Source organism: Diadema antillarum, unplaced genomic scaffold, assembly GCF_040938485.1.
Source record: "Diadema antillarum isolate AM-2024a unplaced genomic scaffold, OU_Dant_1.0 scf00000017, whole genome shotgun sequence".
NCBI classification, from domain to species: Eukaryota; Metazoa; Echinodermata; class Echinoidea; order Diadematoida; family Diadematidae; genus Diadema; species Diadema antillarum.
In genome coordinates, this window is record NW_027270906.1 from 1,741,271 (window position 1) to 1,751,684 (window position 10,414).

Sequence of the window (10,414 nt, forward strand, 5' to 3'; positions counted from 1 at the left end):
AAAAAGACCAAAAAAAAACCACGAAAATTCAATGTTTCTGTCATTGAAGTCTGAAACATGACGTTATTCCTGGTTGAATAACTTCAGAATAATGATCACTTAGATGATATGACATGTATGAGGATTTGAGCCTCGGGCATAATACTACAGCGCTTGAATGAAAAACTAGAAATTTCTACATTATATACAAACTATAATGACTGGCTAACTTTGCCAGTTGTATTTTCATATTGACTGTTCGAGAACTGTTCCCCCCCCCAAAAAAAATTAAATAAAAATATATATATATATATGTATATGATATATATATTGTTATAAAGATATAGCGAAACTTAGAAATGTCATGACTTCTTTATTTTTCATTCCATTTCGATCAAATTTATACCGTTGAACTCGCAATATTTTACTCTTTCTTATCAGACTAACTTATATTGTATTTTTGACTGGATGTCCCCTTTAAGGAGGGAAATGTCTGTCAGTTGCCTTTGCTATAATAGGCGTTTTCACATCAGCCCGATGTTTCGAAAAAGCGCGCTATTTTCTGACTTGGGAAATTAAAAAATATCTCGAGCTTGGATTTTTATCGGGCTGATGTGAAAACGCCTAGTGTGGTAAGCCCCCGTTCCACTATGCCGTTCTCGCTACGATTTGACAATTTTCTCAGGTCGGGAAGGATCGGGTAAAACCTGAGCCGATCTGGACACAGTACGATGTTAGAACGCTCTAAGTACGCTGCAGTTACGACTACCAAGTGCTTGCTACGCTCTTACTACGATGATCGGGAATTAGACATTGCGATCTCTGCCGCTGCCGGTACGCTTTAGAACGATGTAGCTACGCTGTTAGTGCGATGTTGCCGATGTTATCCGATCAATGCACGCTGTATCTACGCTCTGAACAATCTATACGATCTTATCACGCTGTTACCCCGTTCAGAGAGCTGAAAAGTGCCCGATGTGCCCCGATGTTCCCCAATTCGACTGTGGGTCAGCAGTCAGTCAACTTATTAGCATGCAGAACCGAAGAAATATACTGTGGACCTCGAAGATTCATTCTTCTTTTTTTACTTTTGATTTTCAAAGTTGTTGTTGCTTCGTTATTCTCACTACTCTTTCTTCATCAGCGAACCCGTGCTTCTGTGGCTCCAGTGCCCTGGTTATGACCCACCAGTTCCCTCTCCTCTCCCCTCCTCCTCCCCCCCCCCCCCCCCTTGTCCACCTCGGACTTACTACCTTCTTCACTACTATATCTTTCTATCCTCTCATCAATTTTTTCCTTACAAGAGAGCCGCCATGTGTTTGTTAATGTGCGTCCGTATGTGTGCATGTATGTGTGTATTACTCTGTCTGTCTTTTTTTTTTGCTACCGCTTAGGGAAATTTGTTGTTGTTTTTTGCAATTATATATTTTTCTCTATGAGGGGACTGCATTCTAATACTACAAGCTCTGCTTTTTAGCAGTCCCCTCCATTTCCTGTATCTCTTTTACAATGTTATTCTGTTCATCGCATTGTGGTACTGGTTTCATGACGTCTGTGTATATGAGCGTTTCTTTGTATTTTTTTAAAATTTGTTTGTTGGAAGTGAAATAAATCAACTTGAACTTGAACTTTAAGAGCCTCCTCAACTCACGGTTCTTTTGCAGCAATGCATTGTATAAACAAAGACGTGCTGATTTTTCAAAGGATTTTTCTTGATGTCCTTGCTTTTATAGGCCGTCTTCCTCCAGTTGTAGATGATTTCATATTCTTCAAAATTCTGCTATGTCCTCTTCCTCCTCTTCTTTTTCTTCATCTCTTCTTCTTCTTCGAAAATTACAGCTAAAATTACTTCCCGTTCTTGTGCCGATGTTACTACGCTCAGAAAGACCTTGTTACGCTCATCCCGCTGCGTTTACGCCGTCATTACGCTCTCCCCGCTGCGTTTACGCTGTCACTACGCTCTCCCCGCTTGCCGTACGATTAAAAATATGTCAATTTTGATCGGGGAGATCGGGAAGAAATTTTGAACCGGTTCAAAATTTCTTCCCGATCTGAAAAGCTGCCCGCTCTAACCCCGACCTCCACACACTGCTGCTACGATGCTTCCGATCCCCGTACGCTTTTTGCCGCTCTCTCCCGATCTGCTAGATCGGGACAGATCGGGGTCCAAATCGTGATAGTGGAACGGGGGCTTTAACCATGGTGTTGTTTTGCATATCAATGCGCAGTTCTTCGTTGATGCTCGTCATTCCGAAGGGTCGTTATGATGAATGAAAACTCATACACATATACACATCCATATGCACACAAGTCGTACACCTGGAGTTTGCTAATCCAAAAAGTAGAATATGGATTTTTTTTTATTCGGATTTTTTTTTTGTGTGTGCATAAAATGTAAATAGTATTCGTAGTAGTAGTAGTAGTTTATCGTTACTACTGGTTGTTATTCAAAAGGCCACATTTTATTGACAGCATTTTAATTTGTTGATTTGTGCGGGGTCTTTTGTCGTCGTCGTCGTCGTTGTTGTTGTTGTTTTCCTCGCTGTTGGTACATCTATGTGTAATAGTCTGGCTGCCAAAGTTAGATTGTGGGGTTTAATCCTGTTTTTATCATCTGTCTTTTTTTTTCTTTTGATGATTTTACAATATTTCGAGGGTGCTGAATCCGAATCTGGATGATGCAACTCTCGCATTCTTGAGGGTTTTTAAATATTTGAGGTACCCGTGGGCGCTGATATCTGGCATTCGTACATATTCCTTTATAAATGTTGAGAACTAAGGTGGGATGATGGTTCGAACGTAGTTTTTGAGGGTGTTGAATCCAAATCAGGATGATGCAGCGTTTGCACCCTTAAAGGTTTTGAGATATTCAAGATGGACGTCAATTATGGGTGGCAAAATTGCCACCTTAATCTGAAATTCCTTTGTGTGCACTTCCTCATAAATGATAAAATAATTTAAAAAAATTATTATTTTCTTAATTCTATTGCCATGGTCTTGAATCCGAATCTGGATGATTCAACTTTTTCATCCTTGAGGACTTTGAGATATTTAAATTGAAATATCTTAAATTTCCCATAACATACTTGTAAAAACACACACACACACACACACACACACACACACACTGTGTGCTCTAGAGTGATGAATGACATTGGACCCAGGGTGAAAAGAATTAATTTGCATTTTTACATTTTAGCTGAGCAAATTTGCAAACTAGCCAAAATGTATTAAAAAACAATCTCCCTGGGGGGTCGCCATGAGTGAACGTGCAGCACAGGCCCTCGCGCGATTGTAGACACACCCATCAAACGAAAAACCTCTTCTCTGCAAACCCTTGAAAAGTGTAAATGCAGTAGACAGAGTCATTTTTTGAAATGAATGCTCCGTTATACATTAGTTACTCCAAATCGCAAATCTCTAAACGCAGGAATGAGTAAACACTATCATAGGCCTACATACATGAAAGAATTTGCTCTCCTCTTTGTATCCCAGCTATTAACTGGACGTTTTCTGAACGTTCTTTAAACGTTCCAAGTCCGTTATTTGAACGTTTTGTCAAAACGTTTATACAGAACGTCTTTTTTGTGGAATTTTTTTGACGTATTTAAACCGTTTCAAATGGATGTTTAAAAAAGGGGTTCATATAAAGTTAAGATTGTGAATAACTGAACAATAACGTAAGTACAATTCTTAACAAAATTGAAAGTTTGAACACAGCATATACTTTGAATTTCAGTGTCTTTTATCGGTTTATCTATTTTTACTAGTTCTCAAATTTTAGAGTTCTGATGTCATTATTCATGAATATGGATGAATATTCACGATAAAGAAAACCAATGACACATGACGTATAGCCGACCAAATAAATCTTTTAAAGGTTTTTTAAAGACGAAATAAAAAGACCTAATAAAAAAACATTTTGTGGACGTTTAATGACGAAGACGAAGCAGACACAATAAAAACGTTTTGTGACGTTCATTGACGTTTTTAAAACGTTTTCCGAAAAAACAACAACATGCTGAGTTCAAAGTTTGACGTTATAATAATGTTCATTTTAAGAACGTCTATTTTGGACGAAGACGTACAGAACCTCTAAAAAAAGATGCTGAGGGAACGTTCTGAAAACGTTATGCATTTGCAGTGATGTTGTCGTGTCCTTTTTGTATATTATGATGTATAATAAAATATTATGAAAGAATTCATAGTACGTGTGTACTTACTATAGTGTTTGTCTTTTCCGGGTACACATCGCTCTATTTGCAGCATCTGTAGGTTGTAACACTGTTGGCATTGTCTGAACTGTGTTCCTTTGTATTTTGAAGTTGTTACCCTTGTATAATTATAATGTTGTTGTTACCTTCTGTACATGAATTGATTGTGGATTATAAAATGTACACAGCACGAGTTAAGTGATAAACGTTTTACAAGATTTGCTTTCCAATGGACTACTTTTTCCCCCAATGTTCATTTTTGTCAAATCTGCTATTCTGTATCATTTTAAGGAAATTGCATGATTATACTTTATTTTGTACTTCACGATTATATAATATGCATTCTTATAAAATCATAAAACGATGTATAATGTATAATGCATTTTCAATTTTGGTTACAGATGGATCGCAATAAATGCCAAACTAAACTGAACTGAACTGAAGTGAATGATGACTTGTACAAATACCCGCTGATGTTGCATTGAAGGAACCTCCTTTATGAGAAAAAAAAACAACAACGAAAAACTTTACAACTAGTACCATGACTAGTAAACGCACACATGATATTGAAACATCCCATTAAAAACTCAAAGACTGTCGAATGCTAATACGTCACGATTACGACGATATCTTCATTTCATAACAGACAAACAAAAAAAACATCAACAAACACGCATCCGGTTGGATGATGAAAATGTATCATCGCCCATTATGTACTGAGTTTGTTTGTATTGCAAAAAAAAAAAAGAAACGTTTAATTTGGCAGCATTAGAAACACAGGTACCTCTATATATCAAATATCAGGCGTATAATTTGATTCTGTAGTCAATGAGAGTATAGGGATGTCTGTTTTCATTCTTCGAGATATCCCCATTCCACAGCATTTCTTTTTCTTTTTTGCATTGGTCACCAGCAAAGTTATTTGCTTTTGCATGCATGGCCACCAACCGAAGTGTATCGGATTGCAATCTGATGAATCCAACTTGTGTTCGTCGACTATCAGGTCAGTGTCAGACATGTCATGCGATGATCCGATGAGGCAATATCGTCCGATGAGGATCACAACAATATTCAAATCATCATTATCTTTAATCATACAATTTTTCATCATGATTATGATAAAAAGCACCATTTACATGCTATAACACCAATCAATATCATATTCCCCGGAGAAATAATTCATTATTACAAAAATGTTGGGTTTATTACAATAAAAAAAAAATATATAAAAATTACAATCAGACTATTGTAAGACCAGTTTGCTTGAAACTAAAACAGGGATTCTGGCAGATAAAAAAAAAAATCTAAATTATGAGACCAATCAGAAATAACTTTAGACATATAATTCTCTAAATTTATTGATATGATTATATCCATGTCCCTCGTACTTCAAACCAGACGTCAGTGGTATAATTTTGTTGCATTTATATATAAGTTTCTTCTTTTGGGTGTTCATTTCATTTGTTTGTTTTTTCATCCATTACATTTAACAACAACAAAAATACATTTAAATCTGCGATATTGTGTGTGTGTGTGTGTGTGTGTGTGTGTTTTGGGTTTTGAACCGGGCGGTCATTATCATTATAACTGGGGCCCGTTGCATAATAGTCACAATCATGGTAACTTTGCCATCCAATGGTAACTTCCATGTAATTCTTGATTTGATTGGCTGTTGAGTATTGTTGCCATGGTAGTTACCATTGGATTGCAAAGTTACCATAATAGTAACTTTTATGCAACGGGCCCCAGATGACACGCAATGTCACTTGGAAATTACAATAGAGAGGGGAGGCAGTATTAGTACACGGTACAATGATTCTGGAGCAAGGAGAAAAGCACACATCGCTGAGGGGGCAATTAAATTTAGATTTTAGATTTTGGAGTACAGGTGTATAAGACATGGGGGGAGGAGTTGATGTGTAATATGTCTAAGGTTTTTCAAAGTATTGTTTCTCTGCTCAGGGACCACAATAAATTCCAAAAATCTATACATGGAGCTGTTGATTTATGTACTACAGGATGCGAAATTATGAAAATCGTCTGGAATGCCCCTTTAAACAAATTACACTTAACAAGGATGATGACAAAGGAGGCTCGCATATTTCAGAAATTAATGTAGCAGTGTAATTCCATTACAATACTGCTTGCTTGCAAGTTCACGTGTATATAATCTATGCATGCCTTCTTTTGTTCTGCTCCCTTGAGCATCAATTCGCATGCATTCTCAGATGGTGACCCTGCCATGTCATCATCCTTGTTCATTGCAATTTGTTATAAATTTTGAAGATATTCTTATTCTTCATCCAAATTGTCATAAATTCTGAAAACTCTGTCCTCAGTAAAAAAAAAAAAAAAAAACCTATTTATAGTTGTTCAAATGTAAAATCTGAAAATCATCCGGAGGTCTTCTTTAAGTGGTCCGCTTACATCAGCTGGACCCCATGGGAGAACCAGCTGAGCAATCGTATTATACTGCTGAGTATTATCCAGCCATCGTTCTTCTCATCAGATGGAATTAAATGCCGCAAACAGAGGCCATTATTGAGAATATCCTACACTATTAATAGTGCGAAGGCAATCTTTACTTAAAAAATTAACCCCCAAAACAACAACATAGAAACAAAGACACAATAAATCAGGCACCAAACATTATACATACACGACATTAAAGGCAAAAGTATTCGCGTAGTACACGTTAAGTTACCATTAAAAGAAGAAAAAAAAAACACAATCCAACCACTAAAGGATGATAACGCTGTTAGGGAGAAAGAATTGATCACTCAAGTTCTATATCTGGTCATGGTTTACTTGCAAAGGCTCAATCACCACAAACATAAGGATTCGGAAAACTACCAATATGATACGATTACCGTTGCCTTGGACTGTGTACAATGATCCTCCTTATACCCATACAGGCAGTGACGCAGATTGGGTCACGAGACATGATGTGATCGAACTGAGTTTTAGTTGAGTTCAGTTTATCTTATATGACAATAACTTATTTCAGCCATCCCTAGGCGCTTAGCGAATTAAAAATCACAAGAAAGAGTACATCTTATTGAAGTCAATATAACAATTATGCAAAACTGATATTTTAGACGCACAACCAATTGGAAAACAACAGAAATGTATATGTACGATAAAAAGATGATGAAAACAAAATTGGACCATGCGACAGAGACGCTAATACAAAACTCCTATAAAATATGATAAATTCGATGTTTTTAATATTGACACCATGCACCTCCCAAATAAACTTGATAATAGCTCTTTGGTAAGTATCATTGCTCTCAATCCTTCTTTTAAATCAGAACTGCACATTTTGCGATTTTCAACGATATAATTCTGTTAACCTGCTCCGATTAAGCACTCTTCGTCATCATTATTTTTTTGATATCTTTAACTTATAGGTTCGGAATTGTATTTTAATGTTTTGATTGTACGTTCTTCCTTACGTCTCTGGAAATAATGGATATTTGTCATAAACTTGAAAAGTAAAGAAGCGATGAAATATTATGAAATTGTACAGTTATGAGCAATCTATAATATCTTGAATTCTATATTCCATTCTATTCCAGTCCATACATCATTTAAACGAAACAAACGTTTGTACAGTGGCTGCATTAATTAGATAATATAGTGTAAGGACCAAGATGAATAGACACAAACATATCTATACGATATTCATTCATTTCGTTTTATTTCATTTCAAACTAAAAGTACAACATGACATTTGCATACAATGCAGCTCTTGTTTTCTTTACAACAACAACAAAAACATAGTTTTATAGGGAATGCATGTTATGCAAACTTTATAAACTAAATTGTATCAAGGAAGAGTTGTCGGAAATGGAGGGAACTGCATGCTGAAAAGGCTTTAGTTTGTAGCATGCAGTTCTCTACAGGATATTAAAGAGCAAATAAAAAAGGACATTACAGATCAAAAAAAAAGTCTTAAGAAGGGGTGTCATCAGGGGAAAATGCAATAAGCTTCATGAAATCAATGTCCACCAATCACACTTTGATCTTGTCATAAGAATTGCTGAAGAAAAAGTGTATGTATATAGGACTTTGCATACATTTTGCACGTGATGACAATGTTGCTTCTATATTGCAACGGCTTGTCCGATTCTCGCACACACATCTTAGATGATCATTTAATGTTCTTGCAGACTGCTTTGATCCAGGGAGAGCGCTAACGTATTATAGTGTATCAGTGGATCTAGCGATGACTGTATGAAAAGCTTTATTGAATCATAATAAATAGCGCGTGAGAATGACGTGCTGTGAGAAGCAAGTCAAAATCTGCTTATGAACAGAGAGTTGAAAACTTTCTGAGCTATATAGCGGCTAATAAAGCAGTGGTGTTGAACCCATCAATGACCCAAACTTACTCGCGAAGCCGTCTAAATGCACAATTTGTTAAAATTCATGATTAATGTCATGATAAAGCCAGAGTTTGAATTTGAAGTCTAAACGATTGCTTGTAGTTTAGATGACTGTCAATACCATGTCGCATGATGGCGTACTTCGAGTTCAACATGTCACCTTCGTGAGTACACTGTGTCTTACTATAGAGATGAGCTCACAGAACTGGCCTTCGTGAGGATTTCACTTTGTCAGACTGAAAATGCTCTGTCGTTGTTGCTCAGTGATATACCAGTTGTTGTTGTGGGTTTTTTTTTTTCGGGGGGGGGGGGGGGTGCATGTGTTGGGAACAGGGATAGTGCTTCTTCTTCGGACATGGAGAAATCCCCTACCCCCATATTGCAAGAATTTCGGAAAATAATCCTTGGAATTGCGACGGTTATTCATATCGATTTCTGTTTCTTTTTAATTATTCTTTGAAAGCACCAAAATGTAGTGTGTGTGTGTGTGTGTGTGTGTGTGGAGGAGGTGGAATGAAGGTCTACTTAATCAAATTACACAAACAAACATACAAACAAAAGCAATGGTGTCTAAACCATGAAACTTGAAACAGAAAGAAACAAACGAAACAGTAATCCAAAATGGACATCCAACTCAGTTTATGGTTGCTGCATAAAGTACGTCTCTAAAAAAGAATGATGACTACAAGGTAAATGAGAAATTCCTGAATTCATAAAATGATAATAATAATATTGATATGATCATTTCTACTTTCATGGTTTTATGATTTTGACCGAAAAAGGTATCATAACTAACGATGATTATAAACAAAGAACAACTATTTTTTTTTTGCAGTTTGTGTCTCCATATTCCCGAAAGGCCTAAATTGTTTAATAGCATTAGGCCTCCTATGATAATAATAATCATGATGATAATGATGATAATAATAATGATAATATTGATAATAATGATAATAATAATAATAATAATAATATTATTATTATTATTATTATCATTATTATTATTATCAGTATCATTATTATTACTATTATTATTGTTATTGTTATTATTATTATCATTATTATTATTATTATTATCATTATTATTATCATCATCATCATTATATCATTGTTATTTTTGGTCAAAGTGCCGGTTTGCGCGTGAGGAAAGTTACGAGTGGGAATCGAACCCACGTTCATGTTAAAACTAAGCATACATCCAAAGTATCCCAATGCGTAAAAATAGCACTGAAAATAGCACTGAAGTTATATTAATGCTAGCCCGACCAGACCATGTGCGAAGCTATTTAGGCCTATACAGCGACTGGGCTGTGCATAGTTATATAAATGCGACAACCTTGCAAGGTTTTACCAGGAAAGTTGAATGTCTTCTTCCTCTTCCCTGCTTTGCTGAGTAGTACATTGTGGGACGTCAATGTCAGTTTAAAACCAAATATACCCTTTATAGTGTATTATGAAAACTCAGTCAACATGATAATGCCTTTACAACGCGCTTGAACTCCACACTCGATACGATGATGATGGTGAATGAGGATGATGATGATGATGATGATGATAATGATGATAGTAATAATGATAATAACGGAGTCCGTTTACTCAATATAACTTGAGAAATGCTGGTAAAAGAGCCCAATTCTATAGATGAAAAGAAGTGTCCAAAAAATGTCGGGTTGCGCGTGAGGAAAGTTACGAGTGGGAATCGAACCCACGTTCACATAAGTGAGCTTAGGCCACAACTAAGCATACATCCATTGTATATCCGAAGTATCCACACTGCGTAGCCGACGGCAAGTGCTTACACTGTAAGCTATATCAATGTAACAAACCGCCAAG